Source organism: Rhineura floridana, chromosome 1 (genome assembly GCF_030035675.1).
Source record: "Rhineura floridana isolate rRhiFlo1 chromosome 1, rRhiFlo1.hap2, whole genome shotgun sequence".
In the NCBI taxonomy this organism is placed as follows: Eukaryota; Metazoa; Chordata; class Lepidosauria; order Squamata; family Rhineuridae; genus Rhineura; species Rhineura floridana.
The window spans coordinates 93,053,131-93,062,101 of NC_084480.1; the positions used below are offsets into that span (position 1 = coordinate 93,053,131).

The 8,971-nt window shown below is 41.4% G+C and overlaps 1 long non-coding RNA gene across 2 annotated transcripts; it reads right to left on the reverse strand.

The window, feature by feature from the left end:
* Positions 1 to 241: 241 nt before the first annotated feature.
* Positions 242 to 8,128, reverse strand: LOC133377064 (uncharacterized). Of its 2 annotated transcripts, XR_009760611.1 has the most exons (3): positions 7,872 to 8,128; positions 7,666 to 7,789; positions 242 to 493 (listed from the first exon to the last, which is right to left on the reverse strand). It is a non-coding gene; the product is annotated as an uncharacterized LOC133377064 (long non-coding RNA). The 2 variants fall into 2 exon arrangements; XR_009760607.1 differs by lacking the exon at positions 7,872 to 8,128 and having other exon boundaries at positions 7,666 to 7,859.
* Positions 8,129 to 8,971: the final 843 nt, after the last annotated feature.

Sequence of the window (8,971 nt, forward strand, 5' to 3'; positions counted from 1 at the left end):
CTGTAATGTTGAGACTTGCCAAAACTACAGAGGTTAAATTTCAAAGCCAATTACAGGGAAATCTCATAAAGCAATGGCTGGGGTACAATGACACATTGCTAGGTTAGAAAACTGAGTTACCATCCTTACAAAATCAGTCCTGTAAATAGAACATGGATAATGAATGGATCACCTTTCTATTTATAAAGGACTAGAGCTGGCTTGGTGCCTCAGTAAAAAACAACAAAATAAGAACATTAAGCACATTTTACATTTTACATTTTATTTTACAGTATATAAAGAGAGATGCAGTAGCCTTTTCAGTGGTAAACTCAAAATCGAGATTATATCTTCCTTTGGAAATGTTTTAGGAGAGAGAGAGAGCGACTGCCTTAGCAGTAAATAAAGTTGCTTGGATAGCAGAAGGGAGGAAACTTTGCACAAGGATTTCTTTGATTTTCAGGATGTTCTGTTTTCAGTCATACAAACTGGCCCTCATTCTATTCTTTATACACTGCAATGGGAAAGAAAGGAGAGAGAGAAGAAAGCTTTGAATTTAAAATTGAATTCAACTTTTCTAAAAATTGTAGAGAAAGTATATAATTACCCCTGACACTTCAATTTAAGCATAAAAATAAAGAGGAAAGCAATGATGGAATACATTGATTTTCCCTACCTTAGAATGCAGATTAATATTATGAATCCTAAATAAGTAATGACATGCTTGCCTTTAAATATTGACGAAGTGAGAGAAAGCCAAGTCCAGCCTACTGAAATTCAAACAATAATCTTATCAATCAACAAGGGAAAGGATCTAAAGCATAATAAAAGTTAAACCCTGTTTCCTACCCAAACCAAAAATGCAATTAGGGCAAAAGAAAAAATGGATTTTAATGGGCTTAAGCATTCCTAAATCTATGATGGATTAGGCCAGACATCAGGGTCGGTTCCAAAGGGCGGCCAGGTTGGGCACTGGCCCAAGGGCCCTGCAGCTCTAGGAGCCCCTGGGGGCCCCTGAGGGGCCCTCCACTCCCCTTCCATGATCCCATGGATCGCAAGACAAGGTTCCGAACCGCCCACCATTCCCCGTGCACGCTGCATGCCATCAACCAAGATGGCGGCAAAGGCTTCAGTCCCTTACGGAAACCTCAGCCGCCATCTTTATTGATGGCAACCCTGCGTGAACAGCAGAGAAAGGTAGGTGAAGCACTGGGGATGATGGGCAGTTCGGAAGCTCATCTTGCGATCCATGGGATCGCGGAAGAGAAGCAGAGGGGCCTGGGGCAGGCTAATGCCCAAGGGCCCCCACATTCCTGGAGCCGGCCCTGCCAGACATTCTTAGGTGTCTTCCTGGAACTGCTTCATGGCAGCCACCTGCAGTAAATTGCCCAGAGCCAAGAAATCACAAACAGGAACTTATTGCTCTGTAATCCACTATAGTGCCATCGCTTTGCGAATGTCAGTGTTGTTTTCTTTATATCACGTGAAAGGTTCTTGTCCCTGTTTTTGTAATTCTGCGTGAATGTAAAGGTGAAGTTCAACTGCTGAACATCCACCTGAGAAAAAAGCTGGCTGATGGTCTGAGCTGAAAGCAGAAGGCCATTAACCTTGGATCTCATTAATGTCCTTGTACAGATATCAGCAATGTTATGCAAATATATTTCAAAAGCACCCCACAGAGAATAGTGAAAAGCAAGTTCTAAATAAGAATTTCATTATATGATGTATGTTCCCATTGAGTCAGGAAAGATAACAACAGAATGTACATCATTGCCTAAAAAAGAATATGAAGGAATGAAAAGGAATTCACACTTCATTGTAAGACCACAGAAACAGAGACTAAGTGGCAGCACCTAACAGATGGAAAACCTAACCCTAATGGCCACTTTAGGAAATTAATCCTTCTTCTGCACTTCTGCTTTCTTGCCCACATTAGAAGTCACATGTCAACCATATCTGTTTTGAGTCCATTTCTAAAGAGGAGTGGGTAGTGTGGTGCAATGGTGTCATGGAGCCATCCTCCTGCCACCGATGTCTTTCTGCCTGGATGAGGGGCGGGCAGGTCAGGGAGATGGCAAGGTTGGAGCTGCCCAGGAGACCAATCCTATACTCCCACAAAGACACAACCTTGCCATGGGCGTGCCTCAGCACTGCAGTCCAGGAAAGCGGCAGCAACACCAATACTAGGAGGGTAGCTCCACAGCACTGGACCAGCCACTCCTGGACACAGATATCATTAGATACGTTTCTTACTGCCAGGCTCAGCGCCAGCAGTGGCCCAGGTGGGGCACTGGCCGAGGGCCCAAGAATGCAGAGGGGGCCCTCACTGGGCCCAGCGGAATGAGATCTGCTGCTTGTTGGCAACCCTATCCTATTCCAATGGACAGGAAGTATTTTTCCCCACTAGCTTCTCTTTTTATCTGGTTCATGAGAGTGGAGGGGAAATTGACAGGTTAATACCATGGAGTTGAAAAGCTGAGCCCAGAGGGTCTCAACTTGGCAACTGTCTATTCAGTGCTTAGGCTAGTTGCCTCCTAATTTCTGTAGTATTAACCCCTTAAATGTCCTCCAGGAGAAGGGCAGAAGGAAAGAGCAGTGGCAACAGTTCCAAGCAGGGCTGGATCATGAAGGAGCAAATGAGGAAGAGGAGGCTTCCTTGCATGGTGTGGTCTGCTGCAGGGCAAGTAGCAGGGACTCCAGAGCCATGGCAGGAATGCGCTGATGAACTTACAGGCAGAGCTTTGACATTCCTTCTCTCTCCTGTCTGATTCCTCTGTCACCCCAGTCTTTCTGTTTGGGTCTTGTTTTACTTAAAAAGGGTGAGGCCAAGAGGGAGGAGGAGTGTGGTTTGAGGAGGAAAGCAATAGGGCAAGCCCCCCCAATAGCCTTTGCCCATGGGCCCACAGAAACCTGGAGCCAGCCCTCCTTGGGCCCTTCATATAAGGACTGAGCAGGGCCACAGAGAAACAGGTAGAAATGGTCCATTTCTATTGGGCCCAGAGCCATCAGGGGGCCCAGACTATCGGCTTTCTTTTTTTCCTTTTTTTTAAAAAAAGCAAGTTTCTAAGTGCTCTGGAACAAATGTTATACACCAAAATGTGACCTCCCCCCTTGCGCCAAAATGTGACCTCCTACTTCTGCGAAATGAAGTAGCCAGCAGTTCCAATCCCTGCCCTTTCAGGTTTTTAGCTAATGAATGAAATCAGAGCTGTGAGCAGCACCAGGTAATAGCTGTGGAATGTTGCTGTTAAATCAGTAGGAGGGGGTGCCTTTGTACGTGTTTCCCCCCCTGCATGGCTTGTGAGTATGACATATATTTACACCTCACTTTTCTTCATGGCTCCTCCCTTCCCATTTTATAAGAAACCTGTGAGGTAGGTTAGACTGAGAGTTGGGTTAGTCAAGCTGCACAAGTTTTAGTTGCTCCTATCTTTTTAATGTTATTTTATTTTTAAATGTTATTTAATAGTTGTATATTATGATTTTTTAAAACTATTTATAACTTGTAAAATGCCTTGTGAGAGCAGGAACTCTGAAAGGTAGGTTAAGATGTTAAATAAACACATCTTAAATCAAAACTGTGGATTAATTAACTGTTCATATTGGTAATATATGTACATAAGCAGCAGTTCTTGCCCATAGATTGCCAGGAGGTAGGGACTGGGAAAGAATGAAGGCCAATCTACATACAGTACTGGGCCAAAACCTATTGGCACCCCTGGGACTGAGTCCCATAATATGATGGAATCAATTTTACTTATTTATAATCCATACATGAGACATTCTAGTCAATACAGGCATACCCCGCTTAAAGTCGCTTCACTTGAAATCGCCTTGCTATAAAGTACATGCTCCATACTCCACCATACCCCACTTTAATGTACGCGCTTCGCAATAACGGACACTTAGTGGCATGATGCCGCTGCCATCTAGTGGCGATTGCAGTGCAGTACATGCATAGATAATTGCTTCAATTTAAGTACATTTTCACTTTACATACATGCTCCAGTTCCATTCCATATGTTAAAGCGGGGTATGCCTGTATACCTCTTGCTCCTATACCACACACAGGAAGGAATTGGACAGGGGATTCTCAATATAATAATGGCAGTCAGCCATTTAGTAGATTGGAAAAGGAGTTTCACAGGCATCTAGAAGGATAGAGTTTGTTTACGTAACCCTCTAAATATTGAGTAATATACTATACATATTTTCTTGAATATAATATTTATCATTACGTTCAAGCTAAGTGTATCCTTTATTTGATTAAGTGAAAGGTAGATCCTGCTTCAGAAACTAAGATTTCTTACTGATCTATTGTAACAAATACATAATATTTGGAATAGACACATTTCTTGCCTTAGCCTGCAGATGTGTACAGGGTTTGGATGGTTATAGGTGGAAGAAAATTATTTTATTTTATTATCTAGAAAAATAATGCCTTCTAATTGGTGACACTATTAATTTATTTATGTGTAGTGGCTGATTCCTATATTGGAATAAAACTGAGGACCAAAAGAGATATTTTTATATTGTTTAAGATTATTTTTAAAAGATGTATTTTAAATTGTATTTGTTTTTAGTTATTGTAAACCGCTCAGAGAGCTTCGGCTATGGGGCGGTATACAAATTTAATAAATAAATAAATAAATAAATATTCATTAGATATATAGAATGCAGCAATATTTCTAGCTTTCTTCTTACCTATAGGCTTAAGGGGCAATCCACATTACTAGGATGGGGGACCTCTAGCGCATGGGCCAGTCTTGACCTGCCAGGGCATCCAATTTGGCCTGTGAGGCCATTTCCCCCAAACCACACCCACCTGTTAATCAGCTGACATCACTGGTGACATCAGCTGATGGGTAAGGTTCAATTCTGTGTTGGCTGGGCCCACCAGTTTCCCACAAGGAACTAATGTGGAGCCAAAGCAGCAGGATTTAACCCCGTCTGCTCATCAGCTGATGAACAGAAAGGTCAATCCTGACGGGTGCTGCTTTGCCAGTGTGTTCTCCATTGGGAAGGTGCTGGCAAAGCAGACCCTTGCAGAGAAGAATTGAACCCTCTGTTTATCAGCTGATGAGTTCAATCTTGCCGAGTCCTGCTCCACCAGCATTTTTCCTGCAGGGAATGTACTGTCAAAGCAAATCTGCCCCCCTCCACAGGTCAACTTTGACAGGTGGGCGGGATCATAGAATCATAGAATAGTATAGTTGAAAGGGTCTTATAAGGCCATCAAGTCCAACCTCCTGCTCAATGCAGTAATTCAACTTAAAGCATACCAGACAGATGATTGTCCTGCTGCCTCTTGAACGACTCTGGTGTTGAAGAGCCCACCACCTACCTAGGTCATTGGTTTCATTGTCATACCACTCTTACAGTTAGGATTTTTTTACCTGATGTGCAGCCAAAATCCGGCTTCCTGTAACTTCAGCCCATTATTCCAAGTCCTGCACTCTGGGACAATTGAGATGAGATCCTGCCCCTTCTCTTTGTGACAACCTTTCATGTACTTGAAGAGTGCTATCATATCCCCCCTCAGTCTTCTTTTCTCAAGACTAAACATGCCCAGTTCTTTCAGTCTCTCCTCACAGGGCTTTGTTTCCAGTCCTCTGATAGCTCTTTGTTGCCCTCCTCTGAACCTGTTCCAGTTTGTCTGCATCCTTCTGAAAGTGAGTTGTCCAGAATAGAGGGAAACTAGTACTTCATGCAATTTGGAATTATACTTCTATTAATGCAGTCTAAAATAGTATTTGCCTTTTTTTGCAGCCACATTGCATTGTTGACTCATATTCAGCTTATAATCAACAACAATTCCCAAGATGCTTCTTGCATGTAGTATTGCTGAGCTAAGTATCCGCCATCTTATAACTGTGCATTTGGTTTCTTTTTCCTAGGTGTAGAATTTTGAACTTATCCCTATTAAATTATATTCTGTTGTTTTCAGCCCAATGCTCCAGCCTATCAAGATCACTTTGAATTTTGTTTCTATGCTCCAGGGTATAACTATCCCACCCAGTTTTGTATCATCTGCAAATATGATAAGCATCCCCTGCACCTCCTCATCCAAGTCATTAATAAAAATGTTGAAGAGCACTGGGCCCAGGCCCGAGCCCTGCAGTACCCCGCTTGTTACATCCCCACAGTTTGAGAAGGAACCACTGATAAGCACTCTTTAAGTATGATTCTGTAGCCAACCATGGATCCACCTGAAAGTTGTTGCATCCACCCCACATTTAGCTAGATTGCTAATCAGAATATCATGGGGCACTTTGTCAAATGCTTCGTTGAAGTTGAGATATATTCACAGCATTCCCACAATCTACCAGGGCTGTTATCCAATCAAAAAACGAAATAAGATTAGTCTGGTAGGATTTGTCCTTGACAAATCCATGTTGGTTTCTAGTAATCACTGCATTTGTTTTCAAGGTGCTTACAGATTGACCACTTTATAATCTGCTCCAGAATTTTCCCAGGGATTGATGTCAGGCTGACTGGTCTATAGTTCCCAGGTTCCTCCTTTTTGCCCTTTTTGAAGAAGGGAACATTAGCCCCCCCTTCAGTCATCCGGGACTTCACCCAACCTCTATGATTTGCAAAGATAATAGACAGTGGTTCCGAGAGTTCTTCAGCCAATTCCTTCAATACTCTAGAATGCAGTTCATCAGACTTGCAGTTTTGAACTCATTCAAAGTGATTAAGTATTCGTTAGCCATTTGTCTATCAATTTTAAGCTGCAATCCTGTGCCTTCAACTTCATGTTTCCCAGGAGGGTCATAGACCCTCTTTTGGGAGAAGACTGAGCCAAAGTAGGAATTGAGCACTTCTGCCTTTTCTTTGTCATCTGTTATCATTTTGCCATCCTCATTCAGTAGCTGTACCACCATTTCTTTTCTCTGTCTTTTACTTTGGATGTACCTGAAGAAAACTTTTTTGTTGCTTTTAGCAATCCTTACTGACCTCAGCTCATTCTATCCTACTGTCAAAAACTAACCTGTAGGTTGGGTGGGCATAAATATCTGACCCATCAGGCCACAAAGGTTCCCCACTCTGGTTACCTCTTTCCTCTCCAGAACAGTCAGAATGCATTTCCTCTCACCTGCATGTGCAGCTAAGAACTTAAGGGGGGGAAGGCCCCATCAATGCTGTTGGGAGGGTTATTCTGATTGTGCTAGGGAGGGAAGAGATTAACCTCCTCTCCTCATGTGCTGCCTTCCTCCCCCCACATGCTTTTAATTAAGTAAGAAAGAGAAAACATAGTTGTATGCATCATATGTAGTGAATATCTAGCTTGGCAACCAACTGAAATAACAATGAATGTAACACAAGTGTGAAGATGTTTTAAAAATAATCATTTTGAATGCAAAAAAAAAATATTTGAGGAGGAGAGAGTTAGGTGGAGAAGAGAGTTAGATTTCCACAAAAAAATTTTGTGTTCCCCACATGTGTTAGTATAATCAAGAAGCTATACAGCTTGGAATGAAACAAAATGTCAATAAGACATAGCATTGGGAAATTAAATGCACACTGTGAGCACATTTAATTCTGTATGAAAATATGTTGGAAAAAGGCTTTTTTCTTTCCTGAGTCACTTCATAGTTGCTAAACTATTAATTTCCTAAATTAAGTCTTCAGCTACTTAAAGTATTATTTAAAAATCATGGTAAGGTTTAAATTTCCACTTACATTCACTGCTTATTATGCACTGACACAATGGAGCACCTCTCGACACTGAACTCCTGATGAGATTTTGTTCTTCCTTTACTGACTACTTCTTTCCACTTATTAGGAATCTGACATTCTTCCACTCCTGAAATGACAAAAAATGTAGTTGAAAAATGGCGCTGAGGAGAACCTATTCTGCTAGAGCAATTATAGGAGTGAAGGCTCACCTGGATGTTTGTCAAATGCAGGCTTCTCTTTTGCAGCTCTGAGTTCCAAATTCTGCTGAAATGTAAAGCTTGAGCTGGAGAGCAGCAGAACTTACAGCTTTTCCAATGATGAAATCAGAACAGAAATGTTGATGTTTCTATGAGGCTGAAAAGTTCTTAATAGCCCCCTACCCCACTCCAACCACCTGAAATACCACACCTGGTCTTGCACTGAGTAGTATTTCCAGTCTAAGATCAATTGCTGAAAGATCTACAATAGCATATCTGGTTTACAACTCATACAACTTGAATTCTTTGCATGGTTTAGAGATGGGGGAAAGCAGGGTCCTTGTGACTTTAACAGCTGTGTGGCAGGCAGAAATTCAACAGGTTAAACCTTTTCTAGTATGGGAATGCAATTATGGGGAAAGCTTCATCTGTTGGCATTCTATCTGTCAGATGTCTTACTACTAGTATGTGCCTTGTCATTTGCCTCTGGTTGGTAGTGACTTTTTCTATTTGCTTTTAAAAATGTTACTTTCCACATATCATATCCAATGCAATGTGTGTATTATGCATGTACACATACAGACTTAAAATGTTTGTATTGAGTATGCTACAGACTGTGTTTTAGTGAACTGCTGCTCAGAGACTCTTTTTTATTATTTTATTTATTTATTATTTGATTTATATCCCACCCTTCCTCCCAGCAGGAGCCCAGAGTGGCAAACAGAAATGCTAAAAACAATTTAAAACATCATAAAAAGACCTTAAAGTACATTAAAACAAAACAACGTTAAAAACATTTTTTAAAAAAGCTTTAAAAAATATATATATTTTTAAAGAAAGGGTTAAAAATATATTATTAAAGAAAACATATTAAAAGCAATTCTAACACAGACGCAGACTGGGATAGGTCTCAAATTAAAAGTCTTGTTGAAAAAGGAAAGTCTTCAAAAGGCGCCGAAAAGATAGCAGAGATGGCGCCTGCCTAATATTTAAGGGGAGAGAATTTCACAAGGTAGGTGCCGCCACACATAGGTCCATTTCCTATGTTGTGCAGAACGAACCTCCTGATAAGATGGTATCTGCAGGAGGCCCTCATCTGCAGAGCGCAGTGA